Here is a 16,612-nt window from a genome sequence, read left to right as displayed (position 1 = left end):
TTGACTTTTTAAGTAAATATAAACTTTAAAATGAAAATACCAATATATACCCTTAAGTGTAGATTTTACTTCACAAAGATATGATTTTATTTAAGTGGGACATTAGAGTTTTATTTAATTCCTTTATACATTCCTTCATTATCACTCCATTTCCAATCAAGTTACAAGTTTCTGTTACAATGATTGAAATCTGATTCCAGTTTTTGAAATCCATGTCACTAATTTGGATTAAACTATGGAAAACCTGTGCCGGCCGGGCACAGTGGCTCACGTCTGTAATTCCAGCACTTTGGGAGGCCAAGGCCGGCAGATCACGAGGTCAGGAGATCGAGACCATCCTTGCTAACACAGTGAAACCCCATCTCTAGTAAAAATACAAAAAAAAAAAAAAAAAAAAAAATTAGCCAGGTGTGGTGGCGGGCGCCTGTAGTTCCAGCTGCTTAGGAGGCTGAGGCAGGAGAATGGTGTGAACCTGGGAGGCAGAGCTTGCAGTGAGCTGAGACGGTGCCACTGCACTCCAGCCTGGGCAACAGAGCAAGACTCCGTCTCAAAAAAACCAAAACAAAACAAAAAAAAACCTGTGCCAGAAAGGAGATATGTCACACTACAGTTTTATAGGAGAAGCTTTAGTACTGGGAATTGGAATAGGAGCTGTTTCAATACATTCTAATTTAATTTTTGACCAGGAAGGTAAATTTCAATGACTTCGGTTTGAGAGTCAAGCTGTAATTGGTACTATAGGTAGACCAGTAATTTTTTTTTTTTGCCAGTATTTTATCAAGGGGGAGATTTGTAGAAGATTAGTAAGGTCAGAGAAGTTTAATTTTTGAATTAATTGTATCAAGTGTATGGCATTAAGGTAATGGTTGTTTGCAACTTAACTTTGGAAGGGGATCATCATTTATTAGTCCTTTTTGATATTGAAATTTTCTATTTTTTATAAAAGCATTATCATATAAATCAAATAGGAATCTCTCAGCTTTTTTGTTATATCTTTCAGAATATTACTTTTCTATTTTAAGCTTATAGTAAAAATGTGATTTCAGAGTCCCCGTGTTCCAGTACTCAACTATGTAGTTCTTCCTGAGGTAGATGAAATGTTAGGATCAGATTTGTATCAACTTCCAGATTATTGGTTTTCCTCTCACTTTCTTCTTTGACTTTGGAAAAACTGCTGCCAAGGTTGATTTGAGACCTTTTATGACTTCTCTCACTCACAGACTCAACTATTTTAGCACTGACCTTTGTCCCTCTCTCAGGGATAGAGATAACTTGATACTACTAGTCACAGAGAATGAAATTGAACATCAAGGGGAGAGAGAAGTAAACTAAAGAGAAGCAATACCAGTGAATTTTAAGGCAAAAAAGAATGGAAATTCCCTCTGGGTATTTTCACACAGAATCAGGTTATAAAAGCAGATAAAAATGTTTTATTGTTTTAGTTTCTTTGAAGACATAAAAAGAGCAACAGATACGGGGAGGGAGGATGGGTCATAAAGTCTTACTTGAAAAAGAGCTCTGATAATCTTGTTAGGCTGAATTTAAACTGTTACAGAATGTCTTTTTTTCTTTTTACCTCTTCTACTTGTAAATGCATTTATGGGCTCTTTCTGAATTTTGAGTATCTGTGTTTCACCTGAAAGCCTGCACCAGATAGAGCTGACAGATTGCCAGTTCTTTTGTCACCAAAACATTGTCCTTTTTCCACTCCCTGCAACTATGTCTGCCAAAATTAAGGTATATTCACGTGAAAGGAACATGCTTATAAGTCATTATCAAGTGCATGTGTGTTACCACCACGATTTGTTTTTATCATGACGTTCGTAACTATCTGGCATATATGTGTTTATTTGCTTGCTTGTTATTTGTGTCGTCCCTTTGGATGGCAAGTTTTATAAGGAAAAATATGCATCTTATGAATCTATATTCCATCAGTTAGAGCAGTGTCAGGTACACAGTGGCTGTTAGATGTTGGCTAAACAAATGGATAAATGGGTCATCTTAGGCAGATATTTTTCTGCAGTGAAATTGTGCCCTGTCTTGACTTTGCAGAAATTTCTCACCACTATTTGGAGATACACACCTGTATGTCCAACTGCCTACTTGACTTTTCCACTTGAATGTCTAGCAGGAATCTCACATGTCCACAATATTCCTCCTTATTTTTCAAACCAAGTCCATTCTTAGTCAGATATATGTCATAGACATCTCAAGTAAAGATGCAAGTAAAGGGTTACTCTCCCTGTGTATATTCCTACAAGTTTAGACAGCTCTACCTCAAAAAAAGTTGTTTAACCTATCTACTTTTTCTTCATCTTTTCATTTTCCACTTGGACAAGCTACTACTGTTTCTTATGTGGACCTCTGCAATGACCTCTAAGTGGTCTCTCTGTTTCTAGTCTTGCCATTCCACCATCTATTCTCCACACTTGCAGTTAATGCGTTACTTAAAAATTATAAACCACTGTCGAGTGCCTTCCCTCTACCATTAGAATAAAATACAAACTCTTTACTATCGCCTTAAAGATTTCCATATTCTGGTTTCTGCCTTCTCTTCTACTTCATCTCATTCTACATTTCTTACTAAACTCCAGGCACAATGACCTTCTTCCCATTCATCAACCAGGCCAAAGTCACGTCTAAATCTAGGGCCTGTGGAACTTGCTATATCCTTTGTTTAGAATGCTCTGCTCCCTATCTTGTCATTGCCAGGTCATCTTGTCATTCAGAAATCAGCTCCAGTCTCCAAAGGGGTCCCCAGTCATGCTTCATTACATTCTCTAATTTATCTTCTTTGTAGAACTTAAACTATATAAAATAACCACATAAACTTCTTTTCTAGAACAGAAGCTCCATGAGAGCTGAAAGCAAGGACTTTGTCTTTCTTATTCCCTGTCCTATTCCTAGGGCCTAGAACAGTGCCTGGCATACACTAGTAGGTGCTCAATAAAATATCATAAGTATAGACATATCAATGAATATGTAGAGATATGTATTCACCAAAGTTCAAAAGATAGCTAAAATATCCTTGCTGTTTTTGTTGGATATGAAAATGTTTTAGACTTGCTAAAACTATCAATTGACATAGAGATAACGAAGGAAGCAAAAGACACGTAGTTTTTTGAGCTCTAAGCTTATGGAGCAGAGGCAGAGGTGGGGAAAAGCCTGTATGTTCAAGTGACTAGAAAAGCAATCCAGCGCACGTGAGTGGTTTTGTTATTAGGACGGACGTGCCAGTCTCCCTATTACTGCATCTTCCTGCCAGCTGCCATTTCTCTGAGACATTAGAGTGTCAACTTGAAAAGGCTATGTTCCATAAATCTTACTTAAGGAGCCATCAATGCTTTTTCTTTTAAAAAGTGAGAGTTTCAATTAAGTTTTAGAAAGTAAGGTTATCTTTGAGATGTAAATAATATGTTAACATTGTGCTGGATTCTGAAAAGCTAAGTACATTAACTTGGAATGTGCTGAGCTGGTGGTAAATTGATATCTGGCCTGCAGTTGCCAGAGGAGAATTTTTGTCTTGTCTTCACAAAGAAGACAAGAAGAGAAAACGCAAGGGAGTCTGGGTCAATTAATTGCCTACCGGAGCACTGCCCTATCTATTTCGAGCAGGGAAAACTGAAGAGGGCTGACTGGTTTACTCTGTAAGTAGATTCTTGCTGGGGGAGCTCAGTTTCAAAATCCTAGAAACCATATGTGTTAGTTTAATCAGAGTTTGGCCCGGAGGAGAATTAAAATGAAAGGAAATTCCACAATTAGAAGGTGTGGAAGTAGAAAGCAGACTAAATCAAGCCTTTAGAGAGGCAGTGTGGGCTGGTGAGATTACATTCTTAGGGTGTATAATAGGCCAAGGTTTTTATTTCCAGATTCTTTCACTTAAGAGCTTCTATGTCTGAATTCTAGTGGAATGGAGGCCTGTCTCAAGCTTTTTTTATCCTCTATTGTAAGGGCCTCACCTTTGTCATTTTTACCTACAAATGCAAAAAGGGATAGTGCCAGGTTGGTGTGAGGTCTAAATGGAATTTTGTAGTAAAGGCCTGGACTAGAAGCCTAGCTTTAAAATAGTTTTCTTCTTCCTTTCCAGCATGTATTTCCTATTCTGTCTGGTTGGCTTGCTGCTAAAAACTCAGAATAGAGAAGAGAAGACAGTCTTGTGGAGGGTCAAAGGAGCCACTGTTTGTAGTTATTTGGGATCTTTGAGGAAACCCCTGCTAAAATAACTGGATTGTAAGTTATGGATTGTTTATTGCTAATTAACACTGACATGTAACTGTGTGCATGGAATGTGGCCCAATTAAGTGGAATGGAGCTAGGGCAGAGCCTGGCTGCATTCCCAGTATGATGGAGAGAATGAAGAGTTTAGAAACTGAGTTTAGAAGTTTTGAGGATGAATGTATTTTTAGTCTTAGGAAACTCAGCACTCACAACCTTGTGAGAGGAACGTATAAAAAAATAAAAGCAGCACACAGTAAAAGACCCAACATCCCACCAATCAGCAATTAGAAAATGGTCTAGAAATGATTTTATTATTCACATATATACTGGCTTTCTCTACCTCCTTTAGGAACTTTATTCCAGTGTTCATTTCTTATACCACCTTCTCTATTTTCCTAAAAATACAGGACTAGCCCTTCAATTTGCAAATGATTTAAAGTGTTCCATTTTCAAGGTACTGGGGATAAAAAGATGAATACACCCATCTGCACTTTAAGAAATTTAATCTAGGCAGGTAAACATACATGTAAATAAATTGAATTTTATACAGCATTTTAAGTATAGTAATATAAGTATGCTCAAGGGATACAGATAGCGTTGATTAAAAAAACTGCTTAAACTCATGTGAAGTGGGTGAGGTGTTAAGAATGAGATCTTTAAATGCATTTAGGAAGAGAACTGTCGAGGCACTAACCAGCTGACTGATTGCTGTATTATATTTGGCATGATTTTCTTTATTTATTAGAGGATGGAAAGGCTACTTTAGTCTAGATTTGTTCTATTCATTTCTTAGACATAGCCTTGTTAAGGAAAATATGGAATTAATGATAATGTTGTATTTATGTAACTTCAAAACGTTAACTAGAAGATAAGCTTTTAAAAAAGAATGCCAGGGATATAAAAATAAGTAAAAATGATTATCGACTTGGTTTTTTACATGGTTGGTCAGCTTCCATTCTTGTTTGTACATAAGTCTTCTTTTTTGATCTATAATCAGAATGTGTTTTTAAAATGTACCAATCTATGATACAATTTATTTTTAAAATGGACTTAAACCAGGTCTTCAGTGAGATGAATTTGTTCGTCCAAGCAACTTTGAACTCTAATTTTTATGTGGTACTTTGACTGCATAAGCAGGGAGTTATCTGAGAGTGGTACAATGAAACAAAAATGATTATCTTAAATCAAAACTATGTGTTAATTCATGTTGAAATTAGAAGAATTATCTTAGATTATCCAACTTAGATTATCTTAAAACTATGTGTTAATTCATGTTGAAATTAGAAGAATTATCTTAGATTATCTAACTTAGATTATCTTAAATCAAAACTATATGTTAATTCATGTTGAAATTAGAAGAATTTGAAGCGAGTTCTTCTTTTTCCTTTTATGCTGTAATGGCTTCAGTTTAAATTATGTTATTCAAAGGGTACTGGAGCTTTCATAAATTATTCATTTGCAAAGATTTTGCTATTTCAAGCCACTTCCCCCGAAACAGAAGGGGTTGAGCAAAATGGTTTCTTTTTGCCAAAGCATTCATAAATATCCCTTTGCCTTACTTCCGTAACTAATTTGGGTGTATGTTAGTTTAAGGGACACTTATTTCCCACTGTCAGGTTTTCTCATTTAATATTTCCCCTTTCTAAAACAACTTGGGAATGAGCTTTTTCTCATTCTGATTATCACACAAATTCAGAACTGAGAGAAGAATTAATACTATGTATCTGGGGATTTCAGCAACTCTGGAATCTTTCTATGCAAGCTAGTCTTTTCCTTAACATTTGTCATGTCATGTGTTTCAGGAGAAGCAATAGCTGTTTTCTTTTTATGTCTACCTCTGTAGGTATCTATAGCAATATGACTATCCTCTGAGATATTCTTGTTCATGTATTTTTGTTATCATTAGGATGACTATAAATTAATTCCAACAATTTCTAAAATTTGTATTTCTAGGGAGATTTTCCTTAGTCTGGACCAAACCTTCCCATTATTGGACACAGATGGTCAGCTAGTAATCAATCATCTATAATTATGCTTTGGAAAAACCTCATGAGCAAAGACCCTCAACGTGTAGTCAAAGCTACAATTTGTAAGTAATTAAGCAAAATTTATATTCTGCAATCTCTTTGAAAGATTAACTCGGTGATTGAAAGATTGCTTCCCTTCCTGAGACAAGTATTATTTAGAATTATTAAAAGAAAAATTTTAGACAAATTAAATTTAACAGAGTTTAATTGAGAGAAAAAAAAAGAACCAATTTACCAATTGGGCAGCCGTCAGAATCAGAACAGATTCAAAGACTCGGACTGCCACATGACTGGAGGGGATTTATGGACAGAAGAGGGAAAGTGGCATACAGGAAAGGAAGCTGAAGTACAGAAACAACTGAGTTGCTTACAGCTCAGTGTTTGCCTTGTTTGAACATGGTTTGGACAGTTAGCAGCCTATGAGTGGTTGAAGCTCAGCTGCTATGATTGGCTGAGACTCAGTTATTGTTACAGAGGTATACTCCTAAATTAGGTTTTCAGTTTGCTTACCTACTAACTTAAGTTACAGTTCCTACGTAAGAACTCAAGTATGCTAGTACAGGGCTTTCTCACACCAGATTTTCCTTTGATTTAACCATACAAATGATATTATTTATTGCAATATTTTCAAGCCTTGTTGGGTTTCAAATTGTGAGTCATTTACCCTTTTCCTTTGCTTCCCCTTTCCATGCTTCAAGTCCCCTAATTGCAGCTTCTGCCCTTGATTGACCTTGTGGTAAATAAGAATTAGAGAGAGGTGGAGGTGACGAATCAGACTGTGGGACATTTCTATAAGAATGGGTTGAGGAGAGCCAAACTGGAAAAAGTAGTAGGTTCATAAAGCAATGGCAAACAAAGCCAGAGAGCAAAGTAAGAAAGAGTAAATGGGTGATAAATGGAAGCAACAAATGTAGAAAACTAATCTTGCAAGAAATATGGTAATGAAGTTAAAGAGACCAAAGGGTAGTAGCTACAGAGTATATTAGAAAGAGGAAAGACTGAAGCTAGGACTTGAACATGTTTACCTAGAAAGAGAAGTGAGTGAAAATCAAGAGATTGATGATACAAAAGAGAAAGCATCATTGTGAAAAAACTGTTGGAAGAGATACAAGAGGGGAGATCAAGAACTCACATTAGCAAGGAAGCAGAACATCTTTTGAGAGACTACAATTAAGAAAGAAGTATGAAGATAGAGATTTTGATGGCTATGGTGTTGGTGAAACACCAGTCTGGATTTTGCTGTGAAGGTACTTTTAAAGATGAATCAACATTCAAAGTAGTAGACCCTTGAGTCAACCCATACATACATGTCCTATTGCTTCTGTTTGTGTGGGGAATCCTGACTAATGCAGAGGTTCAGAATGAAATGGAAGGATTTTGAAGATGCTCAGGTTAGTCATGTCAACCTTTTGGTTAAATGAGAGACTAACATATGTGATGAAAGTGAGGAGTGGGCTTAAAAGTAGAGGTTTCTAAAGAACCTTTAAGTGGGTACCTGAGACTGTGACTTCTTGTAGAAAAGGGAGTCTGTCTTATTCATTTTATATCCTAAGATCGTAGTGCAATAGTTGGCATTTTGAAAGTGTTCAACAAATGCTTGCTGTTTATCAAATAAGCTGAACGAGAGGCCTGGAAGGGTCCAGTTAAGACTAGATTCTATGAATTTATTATGGTGAACAAATTACCATGGCTCTGTAACATTTGTGAGAATACAAGTTCTCTGGAAGTACGGACAGAAAGAATAGACCATGGGAATCAGCATGATGAGAACTATTGAGGGTCAGGAGGTTGAGAACAACCAGTGTGACAACCAATGAACTATGAACTAAGAAAGTAACTGTGATGCCCAGGCTGAGTTGAAAAGAAAAAGGAGCCGCACTGGGATTATTGGTCTGGGAGAACAGGAAGGACAAAATGACTTAATGAAGACAGGGAGACTGTTTAATGGGAGACGTAGGGTAGAGAAATGGGAAGAAAGGACATGTCCATTAATTTCATAACCCTCAGGATTTTGGTGGCAGAATAGTTCTGAATGGGAAAAGTGGGTGGGGGAGAAATATTGTGATTATTTTCAGAATATATTATTTTTCTATTTATACATATCTTAATTCCTTAATATATAATCCCTTAAAATATATAATATATAATTTAAGAAGGTTGTAACAAAGAAAAAATACAGTCAGTTCCTGCATAGCGTTTCCTACTTTAATTATGAAAAATTATGGAGAGTGGCACATCTAGTTAGTTAGGTTTTAGGTCTTTATATTCTCCAAGCAGCTATTGAGTGTAAAGAGCACTGAAGGTAGAAATAGAAGATCTTGGGCTGAACATGGTGCCTCTTGCCTGTAATCCCAGTACTTTGGGAGGCCGAGGCAGGTAGATTACTTGAGGTCAGGAGTTTGAGACCAGCCTGGCCAACATGGTGAAACCCCATCTCTACCAAAAATTAAAAAACAAAAAATTAGCCAGGCATGGTGATGGGCACCTGTAATCCCAACTACTTGGGAGGCTGAGGCAGGAGAATTGCTTTAACCTGGGAGGCCGAGGTTGCAGTGAGCTGAATTGTACCACTGCACTCCAGCCTGGGCGAGACTCTGTCTCAAAAAACAAAAACAAAAACAAAAACAAAAACCTTGGTATAAGCCCAGTCATCTGCTAGATGAATGAACTTGGGCAATTTACATAATCTCATAAAGGTGTTAACTTACAAAAGTTTAATGGTAATACCTTTTACTATTATTGTAAAGATTAAGTAAAATGTACAAATGTTCTTTTCAACTTTAAAGTTTAAATGCTAAGTAATATTTTATAAATATTGATTAGATATATTACTGTTCTTTGAGAGACATTCCACTTGAACAAGATGTTTAAGGGTTCAATTTTAATTATAAAATGGCATAATTAAAATGTCTTCCAGTTTATTAGTTTAACATATTTAATAATTGCTCATATTTGACAGAACATTATCTATTTAATCCAAAATACAGACTTAAATGCACCGTAGTGCACCTTAAATGTTGTGACTTTCCTTGTTTACAAGGGGATAATTCTTATCGTTTGTGTTGTTACCAATCCCCAAGGAGAGCAACAGAGCAGATTTTTGTGTGTGTGAATTTACTTTCAATAAAATAAATTCCTAGATGCAGAAAAGTAATTATAAATTGTATATACTCTGAATACAACTAAAGTTAACCAAAAGGATTCATTTCATATTAGAGTTTATGCTAAACATAAAGAAAAAATACTATGCAATTACGCAATCTATGTAATTATTTTCTCACTAAATGTTAATGTATTTTTCTACAATTAATGCTTTAAGTCCTGAGATCCAAGCTGTTTATTGAATTCCTAGACTGGTATTAAAATTCTACCCAGAATTTACACGTTTTAACTTGAGTGTTGAGTCTTTGTGTAATCAATATAACATTTGGTATTAAAATATTTGAACAGTTAATACCCATCATTTCCTGTACCTAAGGTGATATTTAATGGATTGTACAGTATGAGTCATGACACTGTGCAACAAGAATCCTTTGGACTTTGGACTCTTACAGAAGAAGAAACTCTTTCCATCAACATGGCTTTAAATGACCCTGATGCTCTGGCCTCATTATCACAGAAAGCAGAACTCATATCTTGGCAGGACACAGGAAAGAGAATGAGAATGTAAGAACAGAACATTCAGGTTAGAGAGAAAAAGAGAATTTGGGATGCTTGAAGTCATTTCTGAGAATATTAGTTAGGATATAAACTGGGCTGCTGCAACAAACCCCCTTCCCAAAAGACGGGGGTTTAAATGAAATAGAATTTTATTTCTCACATAACAGAGAGCAAGGTAGGTGAGCAGTTCAGGGCAGGTGGCATGTCCTGCTCGATGAGACCATCTAAGGATCCTGGATACTGGGACAGCTTTGCCATCATCCATCATCAACATGTGACTTCTTTAGATCTCAAGCAGCTCCATTAGATGTCCCGTTTCCCAGCCATCAGGAGGAGGAAAGAGGGAATGAAGAACAAGCTTCTTCCTATGGGTGTGACCCAGAGGTTGTTCCTGTAACTTCTATTCACATCTGCTTGTGTAGAACCTACACAGTCATACTGAACTGCAAGAAAGATTGGGCAACATAGTTTATAGCTGGGAGGATTTATGCCCTGAAATTGATGGTGTCATCTTTTCATCTTCCCTCTCTCACAATTAGCATGTAATCTGTAACTGAGTTTGAACAATCCAACTTCCAAATGATTTCCATTATTCTCCATATTCCTAATAACACTCTAGTCTAAAGCGTCCTCATCCTTGCCTGGCTTACTACAATAACCTAATTGGTCAGCGTGCTTCCATTCTTGCCCCACCAAGTCATTTCTGACACCATAGCTGCTAATTCTTAAGAATAGAAACCAAATCATCACTCTTCTTTAAGGCTTTTGGTGTCTATTTCCATAGAATAAAATCCATACCCTGCACCATGAGCCATAAGACCTGGCAATGACCTGGTTCTAGTCTACCCAGTGCTATCCTTACACCATGCTTTCCACCAGTCACTATGTTCTGGCCTCTCTGGCCTCCACCTTTTTCTAGAACACATTGATCCTTTCCCCACCTCAGGCCCTTATCCCTGCTATTATTATCCTGTAAAGGTTTTGCTGGGATCTCCGTGTGGCTGGCTCACCCTCATCTCTTGGCACTCAGCACAAATGTCATCTATTTTGAGACTCTTTCCTGACTGCCCTTTGTAAAGCAGCATGTCTTGTTCCCAGTGACTCTTTATTGCATTACTTTATTTATTTTCTTCATAGCATTTATTAAATTATATAATAATCCGGTTTATTTATTGATTATTTAATTTTCTCCTTTCATTAGAAAATAATCCTTAGGAGGGCAGTTTCTTTGGCTTATCCTGATTCTCAGACTCTGGCACATAAAAAGAACTCAAAAGATTGCTATTGAATGAGTGACTAAATGAGTTAGGTACACTTTATATATTTCTTACAATAAGAATCTGGTGCCCATTGTGGGAAAACCAGGTAAAAGGAACCTTACATAGATTTGCCTCCACTAGCTTTACTTCTGACTTGGGTGTACTGCATGTTACACCTAAGCCATGAATTTATCAACCTCAGATGATGTTTGAAGTTTTAGTCATTCTCTGTAGTAGGTTGAATGATGGTCCCTAAAAGTTGTGTTCATGTCCTAATACCCAGACCCTGTGAATGTTACTTTATTTGGAAGGAAAAGTCTTTGCAGATGTAATTAAGAATCTCAAGATGAGATCATCCTGATTAACTGCTTGGGTCCTAATCCAATGACAAATGTTCCTGTAAAGGCAGAGGGAGATTTGAGCCTTAGAGGAGAATGTCATGTGAGGACAGAGGCAGAGATCAGGGTTTTATGGTCACATCCCAGGAATGCCTGAACCACCAGAAGCTGGAAGAAGCAAGAAAGGATTCTCCCTTAGCACCTTCGGAGTGAGCATAGCCCTGCTGATGGCTTCATTTCAGACTTCTGGCTCCCTAAACTTTGAGAATAAATTTCTATTGTTTCAAGCACCTGAATAATCTTTAATATAAACAAGTCCCAAATATTACAGGGACTATGCTAACAAATAATTTGTCGTTTACCTGAGATTCTAATTTAACTGGACATTCTGCATTCTTACTTAGTAAATCTGACAATCTTACTATAATCCTAGGACTATTTGAAAATGAAGAATTGACTGGGAATGATGTAGCGATTCTGCCAAGTAAGAACTGGCATCAAATAAAAAAATCAATATAAGTTAAAGTAAGTGAAATTGATATCACAGAAATTTTAAATATGCTATAAAGTTCTAAAATTTTGCCCAGAGAAGTAACTAAACAAAATGCCTAGAATTATAATGGATTTTAACATTTTAAATCTGATGTAAATCTTAGAAAATTTGTTTCATGTGACTGTAGAAAAGAAGAACTAAAGTCCATCTGATCTTGACTTAATTTTTAGAAATCTCTAGAGAATTAAGATCAAATTTGGGACTGCATCATATTTCTATTACCAGCAATTTATTAGATTCAGCTTGAAAACAGGGAAATTAAAACACAGGAGTTAAAAAAAAATTAGACTGAAAACAGCTTTTCATGGGGCACTTTAAAAGACGATCTTCCCCAAGGGCCTGCAGGTGTTTCTAGAAATGAGCAAGGAACCTCTAGAAACCCATTTTTCCTTCATATGCCTCAGGAGCAACTAAGACCACCCATGAGGCAAGATTCTGTTTTCCCGTTTAAATTTTGCATTCTTTATGTTGATAATCACTATCTTGTTTCCCCTTGTGAGGAAATATCATGCAGGCTATTAAATAAGTAATTAAATCCATTTTAGGATGAGTTGAACAAGCAAATAGGGTGCGGAAAGGAAGGAGGAGAGACAGAGGGGAGAGAGGAGAGAGAGAGACAGAGAGAGAGAGAGAGGGAGAGAGAGAGAAAAGAGAGAGAGACAGACAAACAGAGCAACAACTCACCCCCCAAATCTGTGTGTTTCCTTAATGAAAGCCTAAGTAAATTGGGTAGATTTCACGTTTCTCACAAACAAGAATCAGGTGTCCATGGTGGGAAAACCAGGTGAACCTTCTGCAGAGAGTTTCCTCTCTTGGATTTATTTCGGACTTGGGTGTATGGAATGTTACACCTGAGCCAAAAACAACCTCCCTTCCTCCCTTGCAATTGAAGAATTTAGATTCTGTAGGAAGGAAAGAGCAATAGAGACAAAAGAAATAAAGAGGGAGCCCTGAGTGTGAGTTGGAGGTGGAATGCATGTGAGGTGCATGGGCAGCTGGGGGCAGTGAAGAGGGCAGAGACTTTTTAAAGAGGCTGTCACAGGAGAAAAACAGAGAATTTGAAAATGACTTCCCACCAAAGAGAGTAATACAAGTTGCTGATCAGTCCGAAAGGAAGTTTCTGGAGGATCTGATATTTATTCATTAACTTATTCCTCAATTATGAATTAACTACTTAATGTCACTGATTGTGCTAGATGCCAGGGTTTCTCCAAAGAAACAGTTTGTCTTTATTTGAAAGAGTGCAGTATATAGAGAAGAGAAAGATGTTAAAAAAGAAGTACAATAAAGACTAAGTGCTATGATAACAGAAATGTTTATAGTGTGTAGGAAACACACAAAAGGGAGGGAGGGAGTGAAGTGGAAGTGGGTATCAAAATCTTTATAGAGTTGGTGCCTAGGTTAAACTTTGATGATTTATTAGATTAGGGAAAGCTGTTCTCTGAGGTTAGGCACGGGTTTTAAAGGAGCTAGTGAAGATTCTGAGATTATTCAATAAAATAATCATATTTATGAATAGCCACCCTTTATCAAGTGCCTTCTACATGTCAGGAATTGTGTATACATTACGTTAAATCTTCACAATAACCTTTTGAGGAAGGGATTCTTATCCATGTTTTACAGATGTGGATACTTACGGTAATGGTTATGAAGAATTATATAGGTTAACACAGTGACCGAGCTCAAAAACAATCTTGAGTGCCATGTTTTCCATCTTGCCTTTCTGCCTAATTATTAGAAAGTACATATATTAATAGTTGTTCTGAAGTGTGTCCTACTTAAAGTATTGAGGATTTGATAGTTAAATTTCAGTTGTTTCAATGGAGAGAAACCTATTTCCTGATAAAAGCAAAAGTTGATAGTCTCTGCTTTTAGTGGCTGTGCTCTACACCAGAGCCACGTACTCTGTGTAACATTCAAGGCCAGCTTTCACTGAAAATCTCTTAATTGAAATACAGTTATCAGAGAATGCAGTGCTTTGACTTAGCACGCAAACCAACAACATTATGTTTAGAACCCACTGGTATAAACTGATTTGGTATTTAGGTGTCCTTCTATAACATCTGCCTTATGTCTTTAGGAGATGGCTTCTATTGGTGTCTTTTACATAGAATGACCATGGGTCAGTCGGGGCAGCTGCTCTAGAATGTGCTTTAGTGGAGTGCTCCTTAAACTTTAATGTGCTTTTTGGTCCCCTGGGGACCTTCTGAATCTGTGGGTCTGAGGTGGGGGCTGACATTCTGCTTTTCTCAATATGGAAGCTCCCACGTGGTGCTGGCGCTGCTGACCAACAGACCGCATTTTGAATATCAAGGGTTTAGAATAAATGAAGGCGATCTGCCTTGATTCCACAGTGCCATAAGATGTAAACAATTTATTAGAAAATAATTATTGGGTGCCTGCATTGTGCATGTACTGTGCAAAACACAAGATATGTCTATGAAAAATTACAATCTCTGCCTTTTAGACACTTGGATTCTTGATGTGCAGCCCTGAATGTGGGGTGGGGTAGGGAGGGGAAAATTATTATTTTTGTTTGCATTGTGTCACAAGTTATAATAAGTAACTTTGTTTGTAACTTAAGATTTTAAAAAGTGACTTTTAAGAGTATCTTACATTGTAGTAGGGAAGAGAAACAACACGCAACATGTTAAGGCAATATTAAGTGTTACTTTGAAAGCAGGGTGGGGAAATCTCACTCCAGAACTTTTAATTTTATTCTAAAACAAATGAGGATCCAGTCAAAGTTATTTTTGGAGTTAATGGGGGACATGATTACAGTCTAAATAATAGTTTAGATTTTAAGTGTTTTCAGCACAAAAAATAAGTATGTGAGGCAATGCATATGTTAATTAGCTCCATCTGGCCATTCCGTAATGTATGCATATTTCAAAAACACCGTGTTGTACACAATAAATATACACAGTTTTTGGTCAATTAAAAATAAATAAAAACAAAATGATAATTTAGGTTTCAGATTGATATGCAAGATCTTCAAATCAGGTGAGGGAAGGTGATCTTCCTTCCTGAAGGCAGGAAGAACAGTTTATAGTTTATTACTATAAATGTGGGAAGTAGAGATTGAAAAAAGAGGGTGGATTTGAGAAGACAGAATTGGCTAGTAGTAGTTTGTATATGGGGAATGAAGAAAAGAGACACGTCCAGATGACTCCCAGTTTTTTGGTTTGGACGGTTGAATGGATGTTGATCTCATTGATTGAACAGCGAGCATAAAAGGAGGAGACTTTGTAGTGTGAAGTGGGAATGGCCCTTTGAAGTTAAAATGTCCATTGGATTATTGGAGATAGAGTTGTAGGATTTAGGACAGGTGCCTGGTCTGGAAATAATAGACTTGGATGATGATTGAAGCTCTGACACTAGTTAAGATCATCCAGGGAAAACATCTATTGTTGAGGCTTTTAAGCGAGATTCCCAGAGAGTACACATATGGGCTTCAATGAGTACTGCACCTTTACAGTTTGTCTGAAAATTTTAACTTAACATTTACAGCTTGTATGAAAATTTTAAGTTTCATATTCATTTTTTTTTTTTCTGGAAATAATGGTTCAAAGGTTTCATGACTCTCAAAGGGGTCTTTTGCCCTGAGAAGTTTAAGAGCCACTAGAATAGAATGCGAAAAGAGATGAGTACTGAACCTGAGACACCAATAGGAAGGTGTGTTAAAAAAGAAGAATCACTAAAAAGAGAACTACCATTTGAACCCATAATCACACTACTGGGTATCTACCCAGAGGAAAAGAAGTTATTATATGAAAAAGATACTTGCACATGCATGTTTATAGTAGCACAGTTCACAAAATCCAGAAATGTGGAACCAGCCCAGATGTTCATCAATTAATGAGTGGATAAACTGTGTCGTGTGTGCCACACACACTCACACACACACAATGGAATACTACTCAGCGATAAAAAGGAATGAATTAATGACATTCTCAACAACCTGGATGGGATTGGAGACCATTATTCTAAGTGAAGTAACTCAGGAATGGAAAACCATATGTTGTATGTTCTCACTAATATATGGGAGCTAAGCTATGAGGATGCAAAGGCATAAGAATGATACAATAGACTCTGGGGACTCGGGGGAAAAGGTGGGAGGGGAGTGAGGGATAAAAGACTACAAATCAGGTTCAGTGTATACTGCTCGGGTGATGGGTGCACCAAAATCTCACAAATCACCACTAAAGAACTTAGTCATGTAACTGAATACCACCTGTTCCTCAAAAACCCATGGAAATAAAAAATTTAAAAAAATTAAAAAATAGGCCGGGCGCGGTGGCTCACGCTTGTATTCCCAGCACTTTGGGAGGCTGAGGCGGGCGGATCACGAGGTCAGGAGATCGAGACCACGGTGAAACCCCGTCTCTACTAAAAATACAAAAAAATTAGCCGGGCGTGGTGGTGGGCGCCTGTAGTCCCAGCTACCCGGAGAGGCTGAGGCAGGAGAATGGCGTGAACCTGGGAGGCGGAGCTTGCAGTGAGCCGAGAGTGCGCCACTGCACTCCAGCCTGGGCGACAGAGCGAGACTCCGTCTCA

General features: G+C 37.2%; 1 long non-coding RNA gene across 1 annotated transcript in view; it reads left to right on the top strand.

The window, feature by feature from the left end:
• The first annotated feature begins 4,087 nt into the window (after positions 1-4,087).
• The window catches only part of LOC116457368 (uncharacterized), a 16,710-nt gene continuing 4,185 nt past the window's right edge, over positions 4,088-16,612 (top strand). The window contains exons 1-2 of the long non-coding RNA XR_004245009.1: positions 4,088-4,230; positions 6,172-6,307. This is a non-coding gene — a long non-coding RNA (uncharacterized LOC116457368). The remainder of the gene's footprint in view (positions 4,231-6,171; positions 6,308-16,612) is intronic.

Source organism: Hylobates moloch, unplaced genomic scaffold, assembly GCF_009828535.3.
Source record: "Hylobates moloch isolate HMO894 unplaced genomic scaffold, HMol_V3 SCAFFOLD_18, whole genome shotgun sequence".
NCBI lineage: Eukaryota > Metazoa > Chordata > Mammalia > Primates > Hylobatidae > Hylobates > Hylobates moloch.
Note: the sequence above shows the minus strand (reverse complement) of the source record. Positions and strands in the feature narration are given on the sequence as shown.